Source organism: Leopardus geoffroyi, chromosome C1 (genome assembly GCF_018350155.1).
Source record: "Leopardus geoffroyi isolate Oge1 chromosome C1, O.geoffroyi_Oge1_pat1.0, whole genome shotgun sequence".
NCBI lineage: Eukaryota > Metazoa > Chordata > Mammalia > Carnivora > Felidae > Leopardus > Leopardus geoffroyi.
The window spans coordinates 24,285,120-24,299,333 of NC_059328.1; the positions used below are offsets into that span (position 1 = coordinate 24,285,120).

Here is a 14,214-nt window from a genome sequence, read left to right on the forward strand (position 1 = left end):
GAGAGGTGAAGTAATTTACCAACTTGCGTAGCAAGTTGTGGGGTGTGCCTCTCAGGATTTTTATATACTGAAGTCAATTCTCTATGCTGAAAGCACACTACTTCTGTAAAATGACACCATATTTCATTGATACTGAGGCCATTTTTTATAAGCTGTATCAAGTACTGCAAAGAAAGAAAAAATACTGCCAATTAAACCAACACAGTAGTTTGTTTTCATATCAAGTGTAAGATGCATCCTGATTTCAGCTGTTAAAATCCGAAAAGAAAATGTATCTTAACTATTGCATTTTGTCAGTTCTAACATTTATTCTTTGCTATGTGTATGTATTACCTTATCCACCTATAAAGTAGCTCTTATTGTCCCATTTTTACACAATGATGAAACTGAGGCCCAGAAAAATTAGGTAACTTGTCCAAGGTCATGCAGCTGTTAAGTAGCAGAACTGGAATTCAAGCTCAAGCCATCTGATTTCAGAGTCCATGATCAGTTTCAACTACTAGATTGTGCTGGAATTTTAAAAAGAGTTTTACTTGTCAGCTAGAACCATCTCAGCCTATACAGTATTCTCTATTCTGGAAGGAGGCTGCTTCTGCAGGCATATTATTGCTGCTGCAGTGAACATTGCTGAGACCACATAGGTCCTTATTCTGGCTGTTACAGGTCACGGGTCTCCATCAGTTTATAGTGTCTACCTTTCAGAAGCTCAGTCTAATGGAAGAGAATAAGTCTTCAATAGTCACGTAGTGTGTGGTTGTGCTCTGTTGCTGAACTGAATATCAAGGAGGCTGGGGGAGCCGTCCGAGAAGTCTTAGGGAGCATCGGAGAAGGGGAGTGACATTTAAGTCGAGTCTTAAAGGATAACCAAGAATTTGCCAGGCAGACAGATTCACCTAGCACCTTATTATGGCTTTAAACAGACTAATGTCAGTGCCTGCTGCCTCGAGAGGTAGTTTCACTAGCTTTGGAGCCTTAGGTGAGCTAGCCTCCCTGAGTCTCAGTTTCATCATCTGCAAAATGAGAGGTTATCGTTTATTGGACAACATTGTTGTAAAGATTGAGTGAATGCCTGCAGAACGGTCAACGTGACCTGTAGTAAGCACCCAGTAAATGTTAACTATAAATAGAGGCTGGGCGAGTAGGTTACTGCCCATTTTGAAAAGCTAAATGTTAGGCAAAGAATTTGGTCTTCATTCTAAAGGTTAGGGAGCTGTTAAAGGTCTTGAGCATGAAAGTGACTTGAACACACCTGTGTTTGCAGTTGAGCCCAAGGTAGGTAAGAAAGGAAAGCAGAAGGGCAGAGTTTGGTAAAGTGGCACCATTTCTTTGCCAGAGAGTGAAGGGATGTTGTTCCCTCACCTTGCCTTCCTTCTGCTCTCCTCTTACCAGAAGCCTTTTGGTTCTTAACCTTTTTCAGAAAGAATAATCCTGTCTCCTCTCAGACGTTTGGGCTATTTGAGGGTAGGATGTTAGGCCTTTGCCACATGTTATGGGAGGCTTCCCACATCCTGTCCCTTTAACCCACCCTGTGAATTGGAGACAAGAACTCAGTCCCCTCTGATAGAAACTTCACTCTTAAGGAATGTTGCTTCCTCACTCTAGGACCTGAATGCATGAAGTCTCTGCCTCCATTTTAAGGTCTTCATTCTAGGCTAACTCCACTGGAATTATCATATGCAGCAACCCACTTAATTCTCACAGACAACCCTGTGAAGCGGGGATTAGGCTGGGAAACTGATGAGTCCGGGCTAGGATGACCAAAGGGCCCAAGAGCTGGAGTTTAGACCCATGTCTCTGCTCTTACTTAACTGCCTCCTGGTCTCTTCTCTGTACCTACAGTGGCCACCAGAAGATCCGCTTACACTGAAAGTAGTTCCCAGCTTTGGTGTACAGGATGGATACCCCGTGCTGTGTTTCCAGATTCGTGAAATTAAATGAATTGACTATTTCTAAGCCTTCCCTTTCTCTCTCCACAACCTTCATGTATCTCTTGCTCTCTGGATTAATAGTCATTGCATGTTTAAAGCTAGCAAGCATCTGATGAATATTTAATAGCCTGAGCAGACAGGCTGGATACAGCTGTCTGAGACAGCAGCTGTTGGGGGGAAGGGGAGGAAGTGCACTGCCCTGCCTAACTACTTGTTCTTTTGTTCCCTGGGCTAGCTCTTGTAGGCTCCTTAGGAACAAAGGCCTATCTATGGTGGGCACTGCACCCTAGTCCTGTTGTGACCTGATTGCTCCCTGAGCTTCCAAGGAGGCTGCATTCAGGCAGCAGACCAAACCTTGTGGGGACTGGGGAGGTGGGGGGGCGGGGGTAGTGAGCAGATAAGTTCACTGACCTCTAAAAGCAATTTTCTGACCCCTGGGGCTGAAAGTCGTCTCCTCTGTAACCTGTGCTGGCACGAGGGCGGAGGCCATGTTCTCATCCAGTGTTCCGCCAGCTGCAGCTCTCCATTCTAAGAGGAGGGAGACTGTCTCTGGAAGGGACTTGGATTTCATAACCATGCTGCTGAGGGTCAGCTCCTTGACATTCCTTGACCGCATATAGCAGCTTCTGAGCAGTGGGTATACTGCTGTGGTGAGAGTCTTTGGCTGCTGTCTCAGGCAGGAGATGGGCAGCTAGGAACTTCTCAGACAGGGACACAAGCTATCCCAGTGCTTCTCCCCACCTACCCCCAGGGAGCTTGTTGCTACAAGGAGGCCTCATCATTTCCAGGGCAAACTTGGGGAGGATATGGAGCCTCCTGAAAAAAGCCAGCTTGTTTGAGACGTGTCCAGGCAGAGTCTGAGACACAACCAGGCCATCAGCCCGGATCAATCACCTAAGTAGAACACGTTGCTAAGAAATTGGGACATCCTCCTGTTCTCAATACTGCACTAAGAAGCCTGTATGAGCTGTTGTTCCCTTGTTAACCTCTGGAGCCCACTTAGCACCTCAGTCTCTTCTCTCCAGACACTGTGGTGTGAGAACTTGAGATAGAAGAGTTTGGGTTTCAGATACAACTAATTCCTCTCAGGCTTTTGGCTCCTGCAGCCTTCATGCTTCCCATGCATGGCCAAGCTTTAGGTACAGAATGGACGCTCTCCGTTTCTTAGGCTCTCTGGGGTTGGAGTTCAGAAAAAAAGCTCTGCATCTGCCTTTGAGAAAGAGAAATACCTTGTGCTCTGATAGGATTCTTCATAAGCTTCTTTCCAGAGGTCAGTATAAATGGCCGCCCCTTTCATTCATTTTATTAAAGGCATTAGCTGGGGTGCCTGGGTGGCTCAGTTGGTTGAACCTCCGTCCAACTCTTGATAATCGATTCAGGTCATGATGTGGGATCATGAGATCAAACCCTGTGTCGGGATCCTCTCTCTCTCCCTCTGCCCCTCTCCTGCCTTGTGTGCACTCGCTCTCACTCTCTCTCAAAATAAGTGCATTGGCTGATATACATTATTAGAACACCTACTATGTGCTAGACACTGGAGATTCAGTGGCAAGTAAATAGGATAAAATTGGTCCCTGCCTTCACGGAGCTTATATTTCTCAAATATAAGTCTGTCCTCAAGACAGACACTAAACAAATATTAACCTCCTAAATAACATACATCATCTCAGTTTTGACAAGGGCTATGAAAGGAAAGAACAAGGTGCTGTAAGGACAGACAACAGGTGCACTAGCCTAGCTTGGGGGTTTTCTTTAAAGAAACGATGTTTAAGCTGACATCTAAAGGAAGGATTAGCTAAGCAGACAGGTTGGGTTTGCGAGATGGTTTGGGGAAAGGATACACAGCACATTCTACCCAGAGGGCAGGTTTGAGGCGAGGTAGGAACCTGGACCTTATTCTGAGGCCGTCACTGAAGACCACTGAATCCAGGAGTGAGGCGTGGGGAGCAACATGATTAAATTTAAACATCACTTGCTGGGGCGCCTGGGTGGCTCAGTCGGTTAAGCATCTGACTTTGGCTCAGGTCATGACCTCACGGTTCATGGGTTTGAGCCCCGTGTCGGGCTCTGTGCTGACAGCTCAGAGCCTAGAGCCTGTTGTGGATTCTGTCTCTCCCTCTGTGCCCCTGTTCTGCTCGCACTCTGTCTCTCTCTCTCAAAAATAATAAATAAACATTAAAAAAACACAAAAAACTTGCTCCTAAGTAGAGAGTGGATTATGGATTTTGAGGACCTGTTAGGAAACCTTATTTTAGTCCAGACAAGAAATGAGGAAGACCTATAATAGGGTGATAACTGAAAATGTAGAGAAGTGAATGGATCCAAGGACTTTCCAGAGCTACAATAAACATAGTTTGGTGCCTGATCAGATGTGGGAGAAGAAGACGTGATTAAGGAGGGTTCCTACTTTGCTGGCTGGAACGACCAACAGAGCGGGGGGTGCCATTTTTTTAAAAGAACAGCAGCGCTGCTAACAGGCTTTGGCATGAGAGCAGGGCCCTGCCCTGTGGCCCAGGCTTAGGATGTGTCTCTCCTGCAGATAACTCTGGGTATTTGGGGCTGTGAGGCCCGAAGAGATGGACCCCTGAGCTTAGGACCGAGGTGCTAACAATAGCTGTAAGAAGATGCCTATTTTCCTCATTCTCTTTCCTCCAAAGTCTTTAAAGAAAGCTCTTTATCATTTTCACATCTCTGGGAAAGCAAAACCCATTTTCCCCTCTGTATAGCTGGAGGCCCCAAAGCTTGTATAGCTAAAGGCCTAGTGGTTTCAAAGCTTGTATAGCTAAAGGCCCTAGTGGTTTAGTTGATTCTGCCCTGAATCACTCAGCTCAGGCATAGCCAAGGATGGGAGGTACATGAAGTGAGGCTCCATTTTTCATTGCCTGACTAACAGCAAAAAGACAGTTCTTATAAGCTGTGGGCTCCTACTGCCTACCCATCTGTGCACCTAGAAACCTGTACTGAATGAAGTAACTAGAGTTGCGCTGTGGGATGAGGAGATTGTAAGGGAGGCAGCCTGGCCGAATGGGAGGCCAAGAAGCCCCCTGATAGGGTAGCTTCATGTCTCTTAATTTTCTACTTGTGTCTTTGCAGCGATCAGAGGACTCCGGAAGCCAAGAGAGCTGCCTGCTGTGTCAAGGCTGGCCTGAGGGCATTTGCTGAGCACAGAGAAACCCAGGAGAGATCACCAGTCTTTTCCCACTCCACCTCTTGATCTGTCTGATTTGCCCACAGAAAGCCAGCCAGGATCCCCTAAGAGAGTCTGTAGGCCCAGAATGGAGTCCTCAGGGCTGCAGGGAACTGTGATGCTAACAAACCTGCTTAGGACTTTAAAGAGCTGAAGGGCACTAACAGTATCCCAAGCACAGCTTCCTAGATCTGAATAAACTGGTCACTCCCACTGTGTCCGTTCCCAGATTGCCTGCTTCCCCCTTAGCCTCCAGCAAAACTGGATGGAACCACCTCCTGTTTCCCGCCATACCACCCCTGCGCTATGGGTGCCAGCCTGGGAGCCCTCTGGAGGTGCCCAAGGCTGGTTGTCACCTCTGTTACAGTCTGAGGAAAGCCAAGTGAGAAGGTTCATTTACTTTGAGCAAGTTATTTAACTTCTGAGCCTGTTTTTCTCTTCATTGCTGATTACTAACCTTGTCCAAAAGGCTCTTAAAAGGCAGGGCTTTTCCTACTTCACTTCTGTACTGTCTAGCCCTTCCCCGACACGTCTCTGGCATTGAGGAGCTCAATAAAGTTTGGTCTAGTGAGGAATGGTCCCACTCTGGTAGCTTCTGTCAGCTCTGGGAGAGAGCCAAGGCACCTTGTCTAGCTCCCGCTCTTCCTCCAGCTATATTGAGCTAGCTCTTTGGCCTAACACTTGCTCTTGAAGGATTAGAAAGTCAGCCTTTGATAGCCTTCTAGTTTACAGTGGCCTGTGTCTAGGCTGATTTTATCCTGAGCTACCTCAGAAGTTAGGGACCTCTAATACTACATTCTTCCTTTAATAAAATAACTCTTACGGTCATTTATCCTAACAAAGGAACTAGGAAGAGGGCTGGGTTTGGAAAGAGAGACTGTCTGCATTTTAATCGCCTAGGACATTCTAATGAGCTTGGATTCGTTCTTAGCGGGAAACAGACATTGAAATCAGTTGACTGACTTTGGGCAACTTATTAAACCTCTGAGCCCAGTTTTCTCTTCATTATTGATTACTATAAATAAGAGCTGCTAATTTATTAAGTGCTTAGACTGTACCAGGCACCATGTCAAGTATTTATATGCACAATTTCACTTAATCCTCCGATCCATTATACTCATTTTACAGATGAGGAAACAGAAGCTCACGGATAAATAACTTGTGTAAGGCTAAGAAAAAGGAGCTGTCAGACTTCATAGTCCCTGCTTTTCACCTGTTTGTACCTCTTAACCACCACAAGTACCTTGAAACAGTAAAGCATTGTGTTTGTGTGAGACATTTGTATAGGGTGACCAACCTTATCCAGGTTTATCTAAGACCTAAGAACCCTGAGAAGGTTCCTGGGATATTAGACTTTTAGTGCCCAAACAAGGAAAGTCCCAGGCAAACCAAGATGAGTTTGTCACTTAGGTTTGCATTGAGACACCGTCCAGAGCTGGCCACTGAGGCTGCATTTTCCTTGGCTTCTGGGTCTCTTAGGCGTCACCTTGTGACTAGAGTTCCTTTATCTAGCATTTGAGGACTTGTTTCAGTTCAGCAGGCAGAGGAGGAGTTTGGGGCAGGGAGTTAGGGATTCACTTGGCATCTGAATGATAAATGGAGGCACAGAGCCTGGGTCACTATCTGAAAAGCCAGCACCAGGTTCCTAGGAAGCCACGCCCTCAAACCCCCCCCCCCCCCCCCCCGACACAGGATGTCTACTTGGGAGCTGTGGAATTACAGTAAAGCTCACAAGAGCTAAAGCCAAATCCTACATTCAAATCCTAGCTCATCACTTGCAGTGTATTTTTCTGGGCCTGTTTACTCCTAAAAGGATAGTAATCCCTGTCCACTGAGTGGGCTCTGAGAAGCAAACGCAATGTGTGTGAAATACCTAACATGGGGGTCTATACATAATACTGCTCAACACTGTAAGTTTCCTTCCTCCTTTTTCCCGGCTTGTGATTCTTACCAGAGTCCTGTCACCTGTCACGTCTGTCACATACAGCCTCCTCCCATTACCACTTGCAGCCCTAGGGATCTTCCTTTGAGAGCCCTGACCTAGTGGCCTTGGCCCACCCACCCAGCTGCCCTTCATGTCAGTCACTTGCCCTGCAAGCAGAGAAGGGATGACATCAGCCTTCCTCCCTCCCCCCAGATGAAGCCTCTGAACTGTTTTGAGCCATAAATATTTTAGCTGGGCCTTTCTCTGGCTGTTGCCAGGGTGATGGGCTCTCAGGGGACTGGGGTGGGAGCGTGGAGGCAGGGCTGGCAGCCTGGGGCCTCGCAGCGGAGCTGGCCCTGGAGGGGCGGGTATGAAGTCTGGCCAAGAGCCAGTGCTTGCTACAGCAGTTCTGAAGGCTATGGCTCTGTCTGCCTGCCTTCCCTTTCCTGGGCCCCTCCAAGCTGCTCCTACTGCTTCCAGGCCCAGCTCTGCCCTTGAGAGCTACGTGATCTTGAGTAAATTGCTAAGTGTCTCTGGGCCTTCGTTTTAACATCCGTAACAGAAAAGTCCTTGCTTAACTCTCTGCAGGTTAAGTGGAAAAGACAGGAAAGGAGGTTTTATGAAAATCCTATGAAATATGAGGTTAGTTGTGATTGGAGAAGCTAGGCCTCTCTTGATAGACCTTAACAGCTGGAGTCCCAGAGCAGTGTGGATGCCACTCTGAAGACTGTTAGGGCAGGGGTGCCTGGGTGGCTCAGTCGGTTGAGCATCTGACTTCGGCTCAGGTCATGATCTCAGGTTTGGGAGTTCAAGCCCCGCGTCCAGCTCTGTGCTGACAGCTTGAAGCCTGGAGCCTGCTTCGGATTCTGTGTCTCCCTCTCTCCCTGCCCCTAACCCACTCGCATTCTGTCTCTGTCTCTCTCAAAAAGAAAGAAACATTAAAGGCTGTCAGGGCACTGCCTCTCCTCCGCTTCCTCAGACTGCAGCTCCAGCTCCTTTTCTAAGGTTCCCAGGTCTAGCTGGGCTACCTGGCCTGCACGAGGTGTTCTAAGAAGGAGTTGGGCCCAGTGACTTAGGAGGAAAGTTGGTGAAAGCCTTTTTTTGTTTGAGATATAGATGCTCAGACCCCCAGATGAGATTAGGCCCTCATCCTCTACCCCCTGCTTGCTTACATCTGGCCAGCTGCTGAACTCTAGGTTGTGGATCCATCTTGTGATTGGTCTAAAGAAGAAAAGAGCCAGAGAGGGGGCACCTAGATCCATGGCCCATTCATACCATTAAGCAGCTCTGGATAGGGTGCAGGATTCCACATGCCCTGCCCAAAACGGGCCCCACCACAATTTTCCTGTTGAGTCCGGGGCTCTGATTCCTTTGTGCCAAGCTCCCCCTGGTGGTTAACAGGTGCATTGCAGTGAAATAAGTTCTCAATAGGCTAAATTGCAGGCCACCTGAGAGGTGGAATAGTTTGCTTTATACCAAGGAGAGAAGAATCCTTGTACCCCACTCGTAATGACAATCGTTCCATTCCTTATATAGGATGTCTCCCCTACATGTTTGCTTATGTCATTAATCATCACAACAATTCAATGACCGGAATCATCCTAATTTTACAGAAGAAACAGGCTTAGAAAAATATAATCAAGTCCAAACTCTTCACTGTGTGTAGTTTTCAAGAACCTAGCCTATTTTTCCACCTCCATCTTCAGTTAGTCCCAAGCTGAAATGGACTTGCTCTTCTGGAACATAGCTTACCTCTGGGCCTTTGCTCGTGCTGTTCTCTGTATCACACTGCACGCCCCACCCCCCTCCAAGTGCATTACCTACCAAAATCCTATTCATCTTTGAAAACCTAAACAAGAAATACAGTATTGTCGGGAGCCTGGTGGCTCAGCCCGTTGAGCATCTGACTCTTAATTTCAGCTCAGGTCATGATCGCAGGGTCATGGGATCAAGTTCTGTATCAGGCTCTGTGCTGAGCATGGAGCTTGCTTGAGATTCTCTCTCTCTCTCTCTCTCTCTCTCTCTCTCTCTCTCTCTCTTTCTCTCTCTCTCTCTCTCTGCCCCTCTCCTCTTCCCTACTCATGCTCTCTCTCTAAAATAATTTTTAAAAGAAATGCAGTATTTTCTAAAGCTTGCATTTATTATCTTTGTAATACTATAAGACATGGGGAAGCAAATGTCTGGATGAGTACAGGTGCATGAGTAGCCCTGAGATGTGGAATGTTCGATGGAGAGACTAACATATACACGGAAGTAAGAGTGGCTCAGGAAATTAGAAGAACACGAAGACACATGGATTCTCTTTTGGAGCTTGTAATAAAAATCAGATGTAAGTATTCTTGCTGGCAGAAGAGAGAGCAAGTTCCTGGGAAACTGGGAGAGCTACAGGTGATATTTCTTCAAAGTCTTCAATCAAATTCACATTACTTTCCTTTGTACTTCATAATAGATCCATGTTGTAATAATAGTAACTAATACTTAAATGGCACTTACTGTGCACCACGCATTGTTCTAAGTACTTTACACAGACTAATCTTCATTATAATCTCAGAAGATGGGTACTAAGACTACCCTCATTTTTACACTGAAAAAACTGAGGCACAGAGAGGTTAAGTAACTTCCTAAGGTCATGCAGCTAAGAAGTGGTGGAGCCAGGATTTGATTCTAAACTACAGCAGAGAAGGTGCTCTGAATAACTACACTTTAATATTGAAAACACTGCCTCACGTTTCCATGAATAAAACTGATACTCCAGAAGGCAGTAGTGTGTTTTATCCTGTGGTTGCACACCCCCACTGGGTACCACTAGAGGTCTGCATAATCCAGGTAGAAAACTACTGATCCAGAGGACAGACTCGCCAGCCATGGCCCCAAAATAACGTGACCAAGGAAGAGATCCCAACTCTAGAGACTCAATGACACGGGGCTGGCCCAGAGCCAGTGACATTTCCTCAAGAACCGAGACTCCTGGAGGAGCCAATAGAGAACAAGTTATTAGGAAATGAAGATGCAAAGAAGGGAAGCAAGGGCTTCAGGGTCACAAAACAGCTGAGACACGTGGCCACAGATCTGGAAAACAAGAACCTAACCAACATCCTGCCATCTTATGATTCTTTCCCCCAGGGATCCTATAGGAGGCAGATGTGAAAAGACTAGGACCCTAGATGTTTCTGCTAGATGCTGGGATCGAAGTGTACGTTGTTCTGGATTATTTCAGTTGCAGTTGTCAGACCCCAAACACAAACTGGCTTTTTATAATAGAAAAGTCCATAAAGGATTCAGATATGGCTGGACCCAGGGGTTCAAATGATGCTATCAAGACAGTGTCAACTGATTTTTTTACTTTTCTGTGTTTCCTTCATTGCCTGAGTTCTCCCTCCCTAAAAGGTGGCAACGTAGCCACCAGAAGCTCCAAGTTCATATCCTATTTGCTTTGACATCCCTGGGGGGCAGGGGATTTCCCAGTTGTTCTAGCAAAAGTCCTAGGATAGCATCTCATTTGGCCTGAGTAGAGTCACGAATCACCCCAGCTCCAAAATTGGTCACTGTAGCCTGGAGTGGCAGGATGGAATGCTTTGATTCACCAGGCAGGGTTATCTGCCCACACTGAACCTGCAGAGTAAGGCAGCCCCACCAGACCACATGGACTGAGAGAGTGGGAGGGAGGGTCGTTTCGCAAGGGAAAATCAAAGTGTTTTAAACAGAAGGAGAATGGATGTTGGGCAGGCAAAATCAACAGACAACTGATACAAAGTGGGCAGGAGACACGGGTAATGGGTTGCATGCAGAGCAGCCCATTTGAATGGCCTTCCCCTCTTACACTGGGTTACTGGGTCGTACGAATGCCCTCAAATCAATTAAGCAAACATTTCCTGAGCATTTGCCATGTACAAGGTCCAGCGCCCTTCCACGTAATAGACGGATAGCAAGACCTGCCCCTGCCACCAGCCCCAGTAAGGCAATTACTGTTACGCTTCCTCCCATAGGAGCATAACAGACAAACTCTTACTCGTCTCTCAGAAACCAGCTCTGATGTCATCTTTCAAGAAGCCTTCTCTTGACTACCTCCCCTGTCAGACTCAGTCACCTTCCCTCCACCTCTGAACTTGGTACACACTGCTATTGTTATCACACTGTGCCATAATTTATTGATTCTTCTGTCTTTCCCAAGGATGAGCGGCACTTCTGTATCCCTAGTGCCCACCGTATAATAGATGTTCAAAAACATTTTTTGACCTGAGTTAAAGTGAGTTCCCAGGAATGGCTCAGCTTCAGTCTTTTATGGACCATTCCTAAAACCACTTAGCTTCCCTTCCCAACCGGCTTTCCTTTTAAGAACCAGTTTGCTACTACCTGAATTCAACTGAACGGATACACATTTGAATGCCTATCAGGTGGGAGGTAGTTTAGGCTTTGGCAGTTCAGAAATTAACAAGATACATTTCAAACTCAGAACTCTAAAGAGATCAGAACCAGCTCTACTATCAGAATTTCTTTGGCCGAAGAAAGAAATCTCACTGATTCCTACTCTACTTTGTGAGCTGGTCATTCTCCCTCTCTTGGCCTCTTTTCCCCCAGATGGGAAGGCCTGACTTGGTGTAAAATTTGTAATTTAATAGATAGCTATGAGTTGAATTAAACCACGTTTCCATTTTGCCTAGACTAAAACCCTTGGAGCAATAGGGGGCGCCTGAGTGTCTCAGTCACCAACTTCTGCTCAGGTTATGATCTCCTGGTTCGTGTGCTGACAGCTCAGAGATTGGAGCCTGCTTCGGATTCTCTGTCTCCCTCTCTCTCTCTCTCTCTGCCCCTCCCCCCCCCCGTCTCGAAAATAAATAAACATTAAAATAAATCAGTAAAAATGTTGGAGTAGGGGCGCCTGGGTGGCGCAGTCGGTTGAGCGTCCGACTTCAGCCAGGTCACGATCTCGCGATCCGTGAGTTCGAGCCCCGCGTCGGGCTCTGGGCTGATGGCTCAGAGCCTGGAGCCTGTTTCCGATTCTGTGTCTCCCTCTCTCTCTGCCCCTCCCCTGTTCATGCTCTGTCTCTCTCTGTCCCAAAAATAAATAAATGTTGAAAAAAAAAAATGTTGGAGTAATACTTGATCTTCTCTTTCTTCCACACACCTATCCAATCTGTCCACAAATCCTGCTCATTTTACTTTCAAATCCAGAATCCAACATGTCTCACTCCCTCACTCAATCTGGTACAATCCATCAACATCTCTTGCTAATATCATTGCCCTATCTCTATCTGTTCTTCCTGCTTCCACCCTTGTGCCCCTACAGTCTATTCTCACACAGCAACCAGAGTGATTCTTTAAAAATGTAAGTTCAGAGTTGCCTGGGTGGCTCAGTTGGTTGAGTGTCTGACTTCGGCTCGGGTCATGATCTCATGGTTCGTGGGTTCGAGCCCCATGTCGGGCTCTGTGCTGACAGCTAAGAGCCTGGAGCCTGCTTCAGATTCTGTGTCTCCCTCTCTCTCTGCCCCAACCCTGCTCATACTCTGTCTCTCTCAAAAATAAATAAACATTAAAAAAAATTTTTTTAATGTAAGTTCAGAGGAGCCTGGGTGGCTTAGTCAGTTAAGCATCCGACACTCAATTTCAGCTCAATTCATCCACGATCTCACCGTTCTTGAGATCAAGTCCTGTGTGGGGCTCTGTGCTGACAGCACGGAGCCTGCTTGGGATTCGCTCTCTTCCTCTCTCTGCTTCTCCCCTACACGTGCACACATGCACCCTCATGCTCTCTCTCAAAATAAACTTAAAAAACAAAAAGTAAGTTCAAACGCTCCATCTTCCCCATCCCATTCAGAGTAAGTAGGAGCCCTATAGTGTCTATCCCTTCTCACATCCTACTCTCATGTCTATTTCAGCCAAGCCAAACTGACCTTGCCATTTCTTAAATTAAAAAAAAAATTTTTTTTTATTTATTTTTGAGACAGAGAGAGAGAGTGTGTGAGCAGGGGAGGGGTAGAAAGGGAGACAGAATCCGAAGCAGGCTCCAGGCTCTGAGCTGTCAGCACAGAGCCCGATGCAGGGCTCAAACCCACAGACTGTGAGATCACGATCTGAACCGAAGCCAGATGCTCAACCAACTGAGCCACCCAGGTGCCCCTGACCTTGCCGTTTCTTAAACACATTAGCTGGATTCATACCTGATTTTTTTTTTTTTTTTCCCTCTGCCCAGAATACTCGTTTTCTCTGGATATCTACATGACTAACTCACTCATTTCCTTCAAGTGTTTGGTCAAAAGTCACCTTCACAGTGAAGCCTACTCTGACTGTCCTGTTTAAAATTCCTCCCATACCCCTCTCCTGTTTACCCCCACAATTATTCCCTCCTGATATACTACAGAATTTACTAATTTTATGTCCATCTCCTCCCAGTTAACTGTAAGTATGAATATCAAATATCTACTAATCCATTCAATTAATTGAATATTGATATCTATTACGTGCCAAGCACTGTGCTAAGCCATGGAGCTACCAGGTGATTAAGACAGTTTACAGGTCTTGTGAGGGAAGAAATCATAACACTTGGTAACAGTACCTCATTTACTGAGTGTTTCCTGTGTTAAGTGCTTGCCATGCATCCTAATAATAATGATGGCTAACATTTTTAAAAACAGACCCTGTTCTGCGAGCGTTATCTCGTTCAATCCTCACCAAGACCTATAAGGTGAATATTACGAGCCTCATTGTAAAGAGCAAGAAAAAAGATTTCAAGGCTCAGAATTGGCAGAAGCAGGATTTGAACTAAGGTGGTGGCAGGAGAAATATTTAGGATTTAGGGTCAGCAAAACTAAGTGAAAGAGTGGGTGTGGGGGGTCGAGGGAAACGACTTCCAGGTTTTTGCTAGGGTGGACCAGAGAACAATAAGGCCAAAGACAAATGAAAGCCCAATTTGGGACGCGTTGAATTTGAGCCGCCTAGGGGCCACTCAAGGATACAGTCCATCTCGCGCAGGAGCCCAGGGACGGTTCCGGTCCCCTCCCTCCGGCCTGAAGAGACGGTGGGAGAAGGCACGCAAGGGAAAAGCAGGAGGTGACTTCCCTCCCTCTGGGGTCTCCCGAGCAGCAGCTGCTGCAAGAGCGCAGGGGACCTGGAGACAAAGAGAGCGCGCAGGCACCGCCTTTGTCCGCGCGGCCCCTTTAAGAAGCGCGTTCCCAGCT

The 14,214-nt window shown here is 46.6% G+C and overlaps 1 protein-coding gene across 1 annotated transcript in view; it reads left to right on the plus strand.

The window, feature by feature from the left end:
- Positions 1 to 5,686, plus strand: part of KHDRBS1 (KH RNA binding domain containing, signal transduction associated 1) — a 38,357-nt gene extending 32,671 nt beyond the window's left edge. The window contains exon 11 of the transcript XR_006712151.1: positions 5,022 to 5,686. The gene's annotated coding sequence lies outside the window, so the exon portion shown is untranslated. The remainder of the gene's footprint in view (positions 1 to 5,021) is intronic.
- Positions 5,687 to 14,214: the final 8,528 nt, after the last annotated feature.